At 44.1% G+C, this 14,722-nt stretch overlaps 1 long non-coding RNA gene across 2 annotated transcripts; it reads right to left on the bottom strand.

Annotated features, from left to right (window-relative positions):
* Positions 1–4,366: 4,366 nt before the first annotated feature.
* On the bottom strand, positions 4,367–6,645 carry LOC137478378 (uncharacterized). 2 transcript variants are annotated; one of them, XR_011001532.1, is made up of 3 exons: positions 5,918–6,645; positions 5,625–5,801; positions 4,367–5,067 (listed from the first exon to the last, which is right to left on the bottom strand). It is a non-coding gene; the product is annotated as an uncharacterized lncRNA (long non-coding RNA). The 2 variants fall into 2 exon arrangements; XR_011001531.1 differs by having other exon boundaries at positions 5,625–6,645.
* Positions 6,646–14,722: the final 8,077 nt, after the last annotated feature.

The following is a 14,722-nucleotide window of genomic DNA, read 5'->3' as shown; positions in this document are numbered from 1 at the left end:
AGCACAGAGAATCAAAATAATTAATTAGGGCGGCATTTCTGCGGTCAAAGGGAGAGCTTTGCTTTGGCTCCCAGCTCCCCACAGCTGCTCAGCTGCCACGTGAGCAGGCATTTCTGTGCAGTGCACATGTGGCACTCTATGCTCTTGGTGACCGAGAAAAGGGGTTTATTTTGGAAACTGCTAATGGCTTTGTTTGCACATTTATTCCCTTTGCTGAGAGAGGCTGCAGACTTGTTCCTGTGACCTTTTGTGTTTCTGTGATAAGAAGCTGTTTTGGAGGAAAGCAGGTCTGATGCTTTGGGCATCCAGGGGCCTTTGGAAAGGCCTCCAAACCATCCAGGCAGAAGGAGGCAGGATGCTGACTGCAGCTAGAATCCATAGGCTGGGTAATGTTTGCTGGGGTAAATATTTGGAATGTAGGCGTAGGAATTTAGAAGGAAAGAGGTTAATGTATATACTTCTCCAAGGCACTGGGTTGCTGGTTTTGAGACACCAGTTCTGGAGGCATCTCACCATGCCAGGGCTGCTTCCAGTTTATTTCCTGTAGAGCAGAGGGATGCACATAGAGAGGAATGTGCCTTCCTCCCATCTTCAGTCAGGAACCCTGCAAAGCTGTCGGACACCAGCTGAAAAGGGGCTTTTGCTTCCTGGAAAGGGAAATGGCAAACCACTCCTGAAGATTGAGCAGCAGCACTCAGTGTTCTCCCATCTCCCAGACCATCTCTTAAATATAGCTGCAAAATAATTCAAGTTTAAATGTTAATTTTTATATGTGTCACAAACTATAAATTGTTCTTGAGCTTTATTTTGGCACTAGAGCTGCAAACAGCAAGGCATGCCATATTGCCTTTATAAATTAACCCCCCAAAAGTGGCTCTAATTGACTTTCAAGATTTAGTAATATTGGTTTCCATGTATGTTCCCAGTTTCTAGTAGTAAAAAAAGTCTACTTACATGAATCATAATTTATGACAGGGAGAACTGAATTGTGAAGATATCCATGCTGAAAGTATGATGTGCTTTTTTTAAATTATCATTCTTGGTTAAATAAGTAGCTTGGAACTGGTCATTTAAAGAACAAAAACAATGCTGGTTGCTTTTTCAGTGGCCATTTCAGCTTGAGCATGTAATAATATATAAAATGAGGCCTATTTCCATAGCTGCCATTCTGGAGTGAGCAAAGCTTCTTATTAGCTTGTCTAGCCTGGTTTGTTTGATTTGAACTTCAGTCAGGGGATGAGTGCATGCTTGACATTTCTTCTGCAATAAAATGTCTAAAACAATGCCAGCCTGGGCTCCATTATGGGAAACGAGTGAAATCCATTCAGTATGTTCATGAGCAGCTATTCTGACTTTTAATATACCTACAAAGTATATAACCACTTTTGGGTCCTTATGTAGCCAAATGTTTTTGATGTTTAAAAGGAAAAAAATTAAAACCAAACTAGTGTAAGTTTTCTTAGATATGGAAAAAGTACCAGCAAAATCCATATTTGTTTTATGTGGCTGAGCCTGTTTATACTGCCCATGCTGAGGATTTTATGCCCTTAAACAGGAGAGGAATCTTGTCTACAGCTGTTGTCATATTTTTTTATTATAAAAGATGACACAGAAAAAGTGAAGAATTTTCTTAATGAGTATGTTAGTCATGAGAATCAGATCAGACACATCTGTGATTTTAGCTCAGTTCCTCGGTCCCTGGAAGTACTTTAAGTACATCCCTGACCTGATCCCTGTTGTACAAATAAAGTGAGTATATTTTTGAGGTTATTAGTGTCAATGGGGCTTACACATGTACACATGTGTTCAATAACTATGTACAACAAAAGCTCTGCTGAATTCAGGCTCCAGGTTTGTTTTTCAAGTTAAGAACAATGGCATTTGTTCAGCTTGTCCTGAGAGCTACAGATAAAACCACTGTGGATGTTCAAAGTAGTGTTCTCCAGGCTCAAAAATGTTAAAGAAATAGACAAAGTGTGTTTCTCCCTCTCAGATTCCCTGGAGATGTCTGATTTGGCTGATGGCTTGCCATCAATATCATCATCAGATAATCCCAGAATGAAAACATCATTAAGGCTGGAAAAAGCCTCCAGTGAGCCTGATATTAACTGAGCACTGCCAAGGCCACCATTAACCCATGCCCCCAAGTGCCACATCCACACTTTTAAATCTTCCACCACTGCCCTGGGCAGCCTGTGCCAATGCTTGACCACCCTTGGGTGGGACCACCCCTTGACCACCCTTTAGAGAAGAAACTTCTCCTAATACCCAATCTAAACTCCTCTGGCACAACTTGAGGCCCTTTCTTCTGTTGTTTGTTACCTGGGAGAAGAGACTGATCTCCAGTGATGTTCATCACTTTAGATATTGCTGTGCAAGCTCCAGGCATCTCTTTTAATTAATGGCATTATTTATGTCTCTCTAAGTATGCCCAAACCATTTTTTAACCCCTTTTGCTACAGCAATTAATTAACCTAAAGGCTGATATAAGTGGCAGTGAGTATGACCAGAAATCATGTGCAGAAGTGGCCTCTACCACACACCTTCGTGCTGGCTCTGCTGGAACCCTGTCAGGGCTCCTTCCCACAAGATGTATCTGAACAGCAGACATCCAGGCTCTGCCCTTTTCCAGCAGCAGCAGGAAGTGGTTTCAGAGTTCCTCCTTTGGGTTCATGCCACCCAAACATGGATATTTTTTTGGTAAATACAGCACGCATGCAGCCTGCCTGACCTCAGTAAATACTGTGTGAGCCTGTGTGTAAACTTGAGGCCAGCGCGCTGTTGGTGACTTGGAGAGGCTGCTCTGGCAGCAGGGGCCTGCCATCAATCACAACCTGCTTGTAGGGTGTCAGCCCTTGCAAGCAGAGCAGGCTGTGTTAGTAAAAACTCATCTGTGGCCCTGCAATGCGTGCGCAACAACAACTGATCCATACCTTTCCCCAAATTAGTCACTGTCAGGTTTTTTTCCTGGTGGCTAGCAGGTATCACTTGAATCTTCCTAATTAGACTGAGTCCCAAATAGTTCCAAACTGCTCCCTGGTCAGCTTGTTTTAGAGAAAAGACTGAACTCCATTCACAAACTCTGTAAATTTGTGTTTCCTTCATGAAATCCCTACTTTGGGATGTCCTTGATATCTTTAAACTTTCTGTCTCCAGATCTTCATATAAAGCTCAAGGCTGGCACCTGGTAGTTTTCCTTAACACTTCACATCACAGTGTAACTAACATCCTACTATTTATTGTTTTGCTCTCTGCGGGAAACTTGATTTTTTTCTTTTTCTGAAGATTAACCCAGTCACCCAAACCAGACATTTTTGTGATGTTTCCTGTCAGAACATTTTCAGTAGTGGCCCAATGGTGTTAAAGATGGAGATGAAGCAAGACAATATGGCTGCAACAAAGCTAATAGGAAAAACTCCCACGAACTTCAGCAGAATCAGGATTTAATCCCTGCTATTGTAGAGTTAAGAAAAGCTCCATGAGAGAGGAGTCTTTAAAAAAATTATTAGAGAACAGTTATGATCTCGCATGTCAAATGTATTTAATTAGAAGAATTTTTCCAGTACCTCTAGAGATTTAGGGACATGCAGTGGGACCTTTTCTGTTTGGAAAATACTTTGCCCATTGTGGGCACTAGGAGAGGAAAAAAATTGAAATAATCTGTATCCAATTGCAGTTAGAAATGTAATACAATGGGATAGGGCTGAGACCCACAGGGAAGCAGTGGCAGCACTCCCACTGACCTTAATGGGAGCTGGACCACATCCCACACGGCCTCAGAGACGTTTGTGGGGGGGAAAAAAGTCTACTGCAAAGCTGAAAGATGAGAATGAAGAAACGCATGGATTTCAAAACTCTGCGGCTCAAGTGGGGCCAGAGCCAGAACCTGCTGAAGCAAACACAGAGCCAACGGTCAGGCAGGCTGGGTTTGACTCCTTCTGTTGGCTCTTTTGTTTTGCAGAAAATTTTCTGGGTTTGTTTGTTCCCACTCTTAGAAAATACCTGTTCATCAGCAAATACTGCAATTAGCAACTCCTCTGTGCAACGGATATGCTGGGTTTTACCCAAAATCACAGGTTTTATCCAAAATCACGGTGTGTTTTCACTAATGAAGTCCAGCAGGAGCTGGTGACCTCCACTCTCAGCAGTTTCACTCCCAGAGGGGGATGTATCCCATGGGATCACCTGTGGGCAAGGGCTGGGAAAAGGCTGGCAAAAAGGGGTCTTACTTGGTGGGGTTTCTGTTGCTGAAAGTTGAGACGCATCATGGTGGTAAAAATGCTGCTGTCTCACTGGCTTTGAAGACAGCAGAAAAATGATGAGGAGGTAAAATTTGCTAGAGGTAAAATATTTTCTGGGTTTGAAACGTAGCTGAGGAAAGGCTTAATGGTGAAAAGGCATTTCCTTCATGTAGAGGAAAAAGAACACACAAAGAAAGAGAATGAAAATACCTTCAACCTCAAGAGGGCCAGCAAAGGCCAGAGAGCTCCCAAACTGCTGTTGCTTCCTTGCCATTTTGTGAACTTAAGGAAAGAGGTCTCCACCATGGTTCAGTTCACAGAAATCAGGTTTCTGATGTACAAATGTGGGGAGCTAAAGACAGGGCAAACACAAAGCCTCTTCTGGATACCAAGATGAGCTTTGCTCCGTGTTTCTCCAAGTGCTTCAGTTCTCCAAACTACATGGAACAGTTTCCAGAACTTTCAGCAAAGCCTGGCTCACCAACACCAGCTTTGTAGAGAATTAGGAGGGTCCTCCCCCTCAAAGAGCTCTCGGAGAGACAACACACAGGAGGAGCCCAGCTCCTGAGCAAAGAGCTGCCTGTGCTTCCAGAAGAACTTGCTAGAAGCCACAATGCATCTTGGAAGGAGCGGGGATCATATTTCAGCCCTGGATTTTAGGCACACGTTGTGACAGCCGGCGGCAGACATGCCAGGAACTTCATTCCGTAAATCACATTTCTTGCAAAGGAGGCCTCTGTGCTCAGTAGTAGTAGCGTTTGTTTCTTCTTTTTCTTGGCTGCTTTGCTTGGAAGTAGTGTAAAGACTTAACCCTGGTGAGAAGGACCTGCAGAGAAATAATGGAGTATGTGAGAGCTCCGGCTTTTGCCTTGTTAAATGAAACTTTGTCTATATAAACACCCTTGAAAAAACCCACTGGTAATGCTGCAAACATGGGATTCAGCAGTGGGCTGTTTTCATTTAGCCTCTTGGCAGCATTTTTAACAAGAATATGTTTTTTTGCGACTTTCAAACCAGACACATCATCTTGGATGAACTATAATGGTAATAAAAGCATTGCAAATATCTCTATTTCTAACCCAGGTTTTGCTGGAAACATCTTACTGCTCAGAGGAGAAATAGAGCCTTCATGTACTGAGTGCAAATTGCTTAGAATTGAGTATATTCCTGTCTTTACTTACACCCCAGCTCTACTCTTAGTGTTCTTTGGTTGGCTCTGTATCACCCCTCTTGTTAAGGGTGGCTTTTACTTTCATCCAGCTGTACTGCAGAAACTTCAGAAGCTCCTGACCTGATGTACTTTGCCTTTTCCCTCTGAAGTGTGTGATGTGTTTAATGCAACAGTGTTTTGTATACACAAAGGCTATCATCACCCCAAATTACCTGTTTGTAGACAAATGTTTCCTCAGTCAGTTGCTGAGGGGTGAGGAAGATCTCTGCTGTCAGGTAAGAAAAGGTCTCAGTCTGGAGTGAGGTCTGCTTTGAACATTTCTGAATGAATATTTTGCAAAGAAATGTATATATGGAGACATGGTGTTCAGCTTGATTATCGTGGTGACCCTAAGAAATGCAAATGGAAGTGAAGATAGTAATCACAAAAAGGGTTTAATTAGCAAAGCACCCACTGATTTGTAGAGCAGACATGACCACCTTCAATTTTAAGTTCCTGCTCGTACCTGAGATGCTGAAACCCATCATCAGCTCATCATAACCTTGTCTAGTCCTGTGTGTATCCACTGTCAGCCTAAGGTTAGGCAGGAATTTGCCCTAACTACTATCTAAAAAGTTACTCCAGAATCTCTCTCAATAGCTCAAAGCTTTCTAACTTCCATGTGTTCTACATTTTCTTGTCATTGCCAGCTGGTAAAATTTGGCATAACTGTCACTGTTAATCCTGAGCAGCACAACTCTATCCATTGGACCAGTGAATTCAGTCTTTCTTTTTATTCTTGTCTGTTCTGATCCCATTCTCCCTGAATAGACATTCCCATCTTCCTGTGTTTGACAGTCCTTTCCAGTCTTATGCTATCAACAAAATTCCATGTGCTCCAATTTCCTGTGCCAAGAATATTAATGAAGATATCTAATATTGATCTAATAGCTAATATTACTATTAAGCTAATTATCTAATAGCCCAATGCTCTATGTCTGGGAACTCTCCTGTTCAACTCTCTTTATGTTGATGTCCCTCCTTTCAATTTGAGATGACACCTCCAGCTTCCCTAAGAATTCCCTTCTGGCTCTCTGCTAAAAGAGTTGCTGGAAATGCTAGGCTCTGCCCATTACTTTACTCAAAAGTTGGGTGAGGACCAAGAAGCACATTTCTTTAAAATGTAGTGGTCACAGAATCACAGACTGATTTGGATTGGAAGGGACTTTAAAGCTCATCCCATTCCACCCCCTGCCCTGGGCAGGGATACTTTCCACTATCCCAGGTTGCTCCAATCCCTGTCCAGCCTGGCCTGGAACTCACAGGGATCCAGGGGCAGCCACAGCTGCTCTGGGCACCTTGTGCCAGGGCCTCACCAATCCCACAGTAAATAATTTTTTCCTGATATCTCATCTAAACCTGCCCTCTGTCAATTTGAAGCCATTCCTTCTTGTCTTGTCAATACATGCCTTTGTAAAATTAAAAAAAATACCAAAACCAGCAGAACACTTGAAGCTGGGGCTGTCTCTGAGCCAAAACTCATCTTAACAATAAAATGTTGGGTGAGAGAATGAATTGTGCCTTCTGCAAAATCGCTGGGTTTATAAAAATCATAGGTAATGGGATGTTTATCACCAAGAGCCCCCAGTACCTCATTGACTGAACCATTCGTGCTGTGCATGAAGGTATGGATTGGGTGTGCTGTCACACAGCTGCTGTTTGCCAGTGCAGTTTAATTCCTTGAAGATGTGGGCTCAGCACTGAGGAGGCTCCCCTGCTTCGGAGCGGAGCTTCCTCTGGGAACGCCGCTGGCAGCTGCAGCACCACCAGCACTGACCACAGCAGAAATCATCGCCTCCAAACACCTTCATGTGGAACAAACATCATGTGTAAAACCTGAGCCCGTGCTCTTCCCAGGGGTTTTGCTCTTCCACCTCTGTCCTCCTCCTCCCAGAGAAGCGACCATTAGTGTACCACCGCCCGCTGGGGCCCATTTGAGCCTCACCAGAGGAAGGAGCGAGGGAGCAGCACCCTTGTGGTGCAGGTCGTCCTTCCTGTTGGAATCTTGGATGCTAAGAATTTTTAAATTTTTGTGCTGAAAGGCACAGACTTGCAAGAGAACACTGATTTAACCTGAGGCTGCGGAGAAGACTTCCAAAATTGATTAATAGCACTGGGATTATGGGTGTGTAGTTGGTTAGAAGTGTGTGATATCACAGGGTGGAAAATTTAGAGTTTAGGTTTTTAAAATATAGTAATGGATATGAAGCAAGATGGAGTTTTTAGGGCAGAGGCAGGTTGTTGTTTTTCATCTTCTTCTTCCTTCTTCTTCATGGGTTTGAGTGATGTTTTGTATTTGGACAGAAAAGTCCACATTGCAGGCTTTGAGGGATCAGTTATTGGGTTAAAAGGGAAAATAATCTAGGTGTCATTTTTTAATTGGTTAGTTTAGTTTTAGTTCAGCCTTAAAAGACCTTGAAACTGTACATCTGTGGCCATTTTATGCTGTTTTCCTGCACGCAAGGTCTGGTGCAGATGGCATGCTGAAGTTTTGATAAGCTAACAATAAACAAGAAGCTGAAGACTGAAGAAGTCCAATGCGTCTCTCGTTCCTGACACAGAACTGCTCCAGGGGAGCCCCCAGGGAGAAGCCCAGCGTGGGGCCAGCAAACCAATGCTTCCAGCAGGGAGTTAACTTCGTGCTCTGCCATGGCTTGGAGCGACCAGCCAGCCTCTGAGCAGGAGCGGGGCCCACGCGTCGCAACCGTCAAGCTGCAGCACGCCGGAGCCATGGCGGGAGCGGCTCGGCCTCACCCCACTGCTCCTTCTGCAGCCTCCCAAAGGCCAGTGGAAAATAACAATCAGGTGCTGCATTGTTCGCCTTCAAATGTCCCGTGCCAAGCACAACAGAAATTCCCTGCGCTGGGAGGTGCAGACAGGCGCAGGAGCGGCCCACTGGCAGTGCGTGCTCCTGCTGGTTTGTGACTCTGCAGCTCAGGGCTTTTTGCACTTTGGGGTTGTGGGGACAGCCACAGCTGTGCCACGCCATGGTGCTTCAGGTTTGTGTTGATACTGTCATTTCATGGAGTCTCAGCGTGTGCTGAGTTGGAAGGGGTCCATCAGGACCATCAAATCCAGCTCCTGGCCCTGTGCAGGACATCCCAACTATCCCACCCTGTGCCCAGGAGTATTGTCCACACAATTCCCGAGCTCTGTCAGGCTTGGTGTTCTGACCACTGCTCCTCTTCCAGTGCTCAACCATCCTCTGGGTGAAAAACCTTTTTATTGATACCCAACCTAAACCTTCCCATAAATATCTAATGATATTTGATGCAGTGCTGTCCCTCCTTTCGGTGCATGCTGAAAGTACAACTGACGTGCTTTATTTTTTTCCAAATGTTTAATTGGCCTAAATAAAAAGCCTGGATAACTGACAATAACTCAGGAGTTCCTGTACATGTAGCAAGTGTACATGTAGCAAGTTTGCACAGTTTACTGGCTATTGAGTGCATTCTCTCCCTGACAGTGTGTGCATCACCCCATGCTTCCCTGTGTGACAAACCATTAGTGCCAAAGGGTTCTGGTGTGGGGAAAGGGCTCTGTAATGAGGCAAGATTATAATGAGGTTTTGCGGCTGAAAGCTGAAGCTGAAGAATTCAGACCAGTAATAAGGTGTGCATTCTTGGCCACTGGAGAATTTAATATCTGAAACAATTTGCCTAGGGATATGATGAATTCTCTCTTTGAAAACTTAAATTAAGATGGGGTTATTTTTTTTTTTCTAAACAATCTGGTTCAACCAGAAGTTATGGTCTTAATGCTGGAGGTTCTGGTAGCAAGTACCTGACCCAGGTAATGCAGGAGTTCAGACGAGACCCTGCAAGTCTCCACTTGGGTGAAATAAAATGTTTTAAATGCTGTACTAAAGCATTGCTTACCTTCATGCTTTAAGTCTTACCTCAATCTTTCCTGCATGAAGAAGTGGGGGGAAAGTGAGAACAAATGGCATTTTCTGAATTTTTCTGTGACGTGCTTTTACTTCTGTATCTATTCCTCCAATAACTTCTCCCTAACATTAAATATAACTTGGCTTAAAGGGAATTGTCTCACCTTTAGAGAGCCTCCTGATCCCTTTTCTTGTCCTGGGGAATGGGTTACTGCTTGCCTGATGGAACACCAGTGCTATGGGATAATTCACCAGGAAATACCCCAGGCCAAGCAATGAACTGCACAGCAGCCCTCTTTCTACTCGTTTTCCTGCAAAAACAATCCTTGTGTGTTTAGATATTTAAGGAATGCAAAATACAGTGGTGGTAGTGACTTTTGGAGTTGCTAAGTATATTTTTCTTCTCTTCCCTTAGCATAAAGGGGAATTTTACAAAAGCTCCTCTGGTGGGCAGGGCACAGACCTCCCTGGCTGGAGCAGGATTTCTCCTCCTCCTCCTCCTCCTGGGCTCTTGCGGAGGAGCTGTGGCTGAATTGCAGTGACATCCAAACCACTGCTACCTGCCCAAGTGGCTCCTGGGCCCCTGCAGATGAGCTGGGGAGGGTATGGGCATGGAAAATTTCTACATCCCTGGGAATACCTGGGTTCCAGGAGCTGCCAGGGCTGTCACCACAGCGGTGCTGAACAGTCAGCAGCAGGCTTGTGATGAGAAGGGAAAAAAAAAAGGCAAGTAAGAAGAGGACCTTTGATACAATCCTATAGAAACCACCCCTACAACCCAAGAGTACCCTACAAACTCATCCAGCACTGTATAAATCTACTAAATTAATCCAGTGTTTATGAGCTAGATGAACCCTTGTACCGGTTTCAGCTGTTTCTGTACAAGGACCTCGAAGAAAAATGAAGATAAAAGCCTGTATGTGAGGTCTACTTGACTCTTCTCTGTCTCTATGATAGTGGTGCATGAATGTCTACAGGGAATGCCAAACTTAATTATGCTGTCTGTGAATAATGAGTCTTCTCTTAATACTCTGGAATTAGTAGGTAAACAAGAAAGTGTTTTTTGGGGACATAGATGTAGTGACTCCAGTATTTCCCATGATTATACACTTAGATTTATTCAGTCAGTGGGTTTGATGAACCCTCAGACCACAATGACATCAGTCAGACTCCCTCTCTTGTGCTTTAGGAGCTCATTCTAATAAATGTTATATTTTTTAACCTGTGAGCAAAGCAGGGTTAGAGGAGAACTGAAATACCAATTTACTTCATGTGAAAAGCAGGCAGTGTCCAAGGGATAAAACACTGGAAAATTATTCTTTCATTTGTCAGTATGCAAAAGCCAGGATCCATTCTTTTGCCAATGCTAAATTATTCTTCATTGTGTACAACACAGCTTCACAAATTATTGCTTTTTCAACCTTACTGCCCAGTAGTTATTGAAATGAACAGAAAAATCCATGCTTTCATTTAGAAAGCTGCTCACTTTGGAGAAACAAATTTATTTACCAGCAAGAATTTTACTTTTTGAAGCAAAACCAGTACTTTGCTGAAGAGTGTTTTGGGGAAAACTGCATATGTTTATCTCCCTGTGTTTACTGAAAATAGACAGAAAAATCTCCCTAACAGAGGTTCTGTTTACTGGTGGTGAGGCACAGACCTGAAAAGCTCAGGTGGGTTGTGAGCTGGCAGTAGTGAAAATTCTTATTTTCTTCTGCCTTTGTGGCTTTTATCAGCAGAGATGCACAGGGTGGCATTTGAAGACTGTAGCTCGCCAGGAGAGTGGGAATAATACCCTCTGGTAGGCAAGGAGATGAGATTTATGCAAGGAATTTCAAAGCCCGCAACTGAGGACTACATGCAGGTAAATTTTGCTGGGCAGATGTTTCTTTATTGGCCTGAGACACACACACACTTTACAATGCTTTGTGTTTGGCCAGTAAATTATTTAATGGAACAAACAGTTAATCTTCAGTCCCAGCCTTGACTCTGGCTCTGCTCTTCAAGCTCGTACTCACTCCAGAGCAAATGGTCCTGCTGACAAATTCATGGTGATTTTTCTTGTTGTTGGCGAGGTCTGGCACATTTCTTCAAGGAAAATAAATCTTGATATCAAATAGGGAATATTCACCTAAGGAGGAACTGAGTAAAGGTTGGCTATTGGTTATTTGGGTGTACCTTCCTTCAGGGGAAGAAACTCATCCTTCTGTTTAACTCTTGAAAGATATTATTGACTTTAAATAGAAAGAAAAAACATTGAGAGCAGACCACAATCTCCTGAAAAATGTGTAAAATCCTGTCTATGTGTATCCACAGAGCAGAACTGGAACCAAGCAATGAATAAAGACCATCAGAAAACTTGCAGTAGATGAGGCAATGAGCAATGGCCCAGAATGGGTGGGGATGAGCTTTTGAGCAGGGGTGGTTTCAAACTAAAAGAAGGTTGATATAAGGATTGTTTTTTTTTTTTTACAATGAGTGTGTGAAACACTGGAACAGGTAGCCCAGAGAAGCTGCCCCATCCCTGGAAGTGTTCAAGGCCAGACTGGTAGGGATTGGAGCAAGCTGGTCTAGTGGATGCTGTCCCTGCCCATGGCTGGGAGTTGGGATGAAATTGTCTTTAATGACCCTTCCAACCCAAATATTTTAGGCCTCTGTAATTCTATAAAGAATAAAGGAAGATGTAGCCCTGGGGTGCTCTGTAGCAATAATAAATTCAATAATTTCTAGGACTGGACAAGTGTATAACTGAGCCTTACCCCAGCACAAAGACACCCTGGATGGAAAACTGCTGTAAGGGAGATTTTTCATATGGAAGTGGTAGGCAGCCCTCAGAAGGAAATAATTTCTCCTGCTTATCTACAAGCTCTTCTGCAATGTTGGGTGAACTGAAGTCAAATATTACACTCTAAAAGACAATTACGTGTCTTTGACTTCCTCAAGTCCCTCGAAAGCCAAATAGTGCTATCTAATCTAAACCACCCCAGCTCTTCTCCATCCCCTCAGACACATGCTGTGCATTACATTTTTGCAGAAATCCACTGCAGTCTGCTTCAGCAATCCCTTTGAAGTCCTTGGAAGCTTATCTGTACTCCAGCAAGCAAGGGTGTGTCTCCAGGCCAGCTTGCTGGCGACCGTAAAGCAGAAATTTATCCCAAAGGCCACAGGTGGCTCTCTGGGGAGTTTTTTTTTTTCTCTGAGTATAAAGAAATCTCCAGAAGTTACCCCAGAATAAAGAGCTTCTGAGGCTGTCAGTGCTGCTGAATGTGAGTGGGAATGTACTGTGGGTATGGCCCACCAGGACTTAAACAAAATCTTCAAGAAAGCACTGAAAATGGTCACAGCTGCTTTGTGTCAAAACTGAGCAGGCAAAACCAAAGAGGGGTTGGCAGGAGGCATCTGCCTGTCTCCCCTCCAAACCCCAGCCAATCCCCCAGGTGCACCCACCAGCACCAGCCTTCACCTGCCCAGCTCCATTCCCACTCTCCAGAGGGATAGACCCCACTTCTCTTGCCTCATCACCATTCTCATCCCCCTTTCCCAGTAACCACAAATACTTTGCCAAAAAATAAAAGCTGGAAAATGGTTTTAAGGCCACAAGAGAAAAGAAAAAAATATCTGACATTAATCCTGAGATGAAAATGGTTGAGCAAATATTTATGTTGATTTAGGGCTGTTCGTGTTACATTCTTGAAACTACTGAGGTTATCTTGTAATCCATCTGAATTGCAGCTTGAGGCATTTTGAGCTAATTTTCAATTGTGCTGCCTTTAACTATTCTTTACCTCCTTCTGCCTCCCAGTATTTGTGGAAAAACATTCATCAGGCTTAGGAAACATAAGCCTATAGCCTCTGAGGTGTCTCTGCATCACAAAATGGAGACAGCATTTCTTAAAAAGACAAATTTTGGGGTCTGATGAGATTTTGGATTCTGTTGAGAGGTGACACTTTTGCAGGGCTGGGTTTTGGCTGGAGGAGGGTTTACTGAGCAGCTCCCTCTCTGTTTATTTTCTGAATGTTTGGAGTGAATGCACGCCTCTATAGATGTTTAGAAAGCAGCAGCACTGGAGATGGGGTTTATTTATTCACAAGATATGTATCATGCAAACAGCTGTGCACTGCTTCTCCTCACTGCTCTGGTGATGAGATTCAGCTCCCAGCCCACAGATCCCATGGGGAGAGGCAGCACAGCCCCCCAGGAGTGGGGTCTGCAGTGCCTGGAGGCTCCTGCCTCTCCTCCAGCATCAGGCCAGTGGGCTTATCCCTTCCTGGAGCTGGAGCTCTGTGCTGCAGGCTGGAAAGGGGGAGGGAAACTGGACATGACCCAGCACTCACAGGGTACCCAGAGAAGCTGTGGCTGCCCCATCCCTGAAGTGTCCAAGGCCAGGCTGGACAGGGTTTAGAGCAACCTGGTACAGTGGAAGGTGCCCATGGCAGGGGAAGTTGGACTAGCTGACCTTTAAAGGTTCTTCCAACACAAACCATTCCATGGTTCTAACATGGATGTGAGGATTTTGGAAGAGTTTTTCCCTCTGGTGAAGTTAATTCCCTTCTCCCACCATTCTCCCTATCAACAGAAGAGCTCCAAATGGGTGGCAAATTTGTCAGAGTTTTGGATGCAAGGGCATTAGGAGGTATTTTCTGCTGGGCCAGTTTGGTGATCTTCTCGGCATCCAAGAAAAGGAAGTTTCAGTACTAAACCCAGCATTTAACATATTCCATGACCAGACAGATTTTCCTGGAGTACAAAGCAGCTGGCTGTCTCTAAGCACATGGGATCATAGCATGATTTTCCTCTGGGATCTTTCGCAAGTTGCTCCCTGAGGGAAGTGGGGTTTGACCCCATTTTTCACATGCCTCTGGAAAGCCCTCCTGGTCTGCTCCTTACCCCTTAAACCAACAGAAACCTGGGTATTCAAGGCAGGAACGAAGAAAGAAAATAAACCTTGTATTACCCAAAGAAAACCTTGTATTTCCCCATCATGTCCTGGCTCCATGACAGTTTCAGGAGAGCACCTTCCTTTCCTCCTTCAGCTTCTTTTCCCTTTTGTCCCTTCTCTTGACCCCTGGGCACCCCTGTGGCATGGAAAGAGACCCATTGCTTGTAGTTGCTCCTGCCTGTTTGTTTGCAGAGACAGGGTTAAACCTGCATTATTTCTTATCTGTAAATGATGTTTTTCCTGTTGAACACAATTACAAATGCAGGTCCTTTGCTTTTAGCTCAATTTTTCACCGCTTGTTCCTCCCCCCTCGCCCCCCTTGGTTGTACTCTGGCGATCACAGCAGTTTCTGTTTAAAATGTTTCAGTTTCTCTGTTTTCTAGAATTAACCAGGAGCTTGTTGCTACATGTGGAGCAGGGTGGGACTGCTGATTGCCTTTTTTTT

The sequence above is a fragment of the Anomalospiza imberbis genome, chromosome 8 (genome assembly GCF_031753505.1).
Source record: "Anomalospiza imberbis isolate Cuckoo-Finch-1a 21T00152 chromosome 8, ASM3175350v1, whole genome shotgun sequence".
Lineage (NCBI taxonomy): Eukaryota > Metazoa > Chordata > Aves > Passeriformes > Viduidae > Anomalospiza > Anomalospiza imberbis.
Note: the sequence above shows the minus strand (reverse complement) of the source record. Positions and strands in the feature narration are given on the sequence as shown.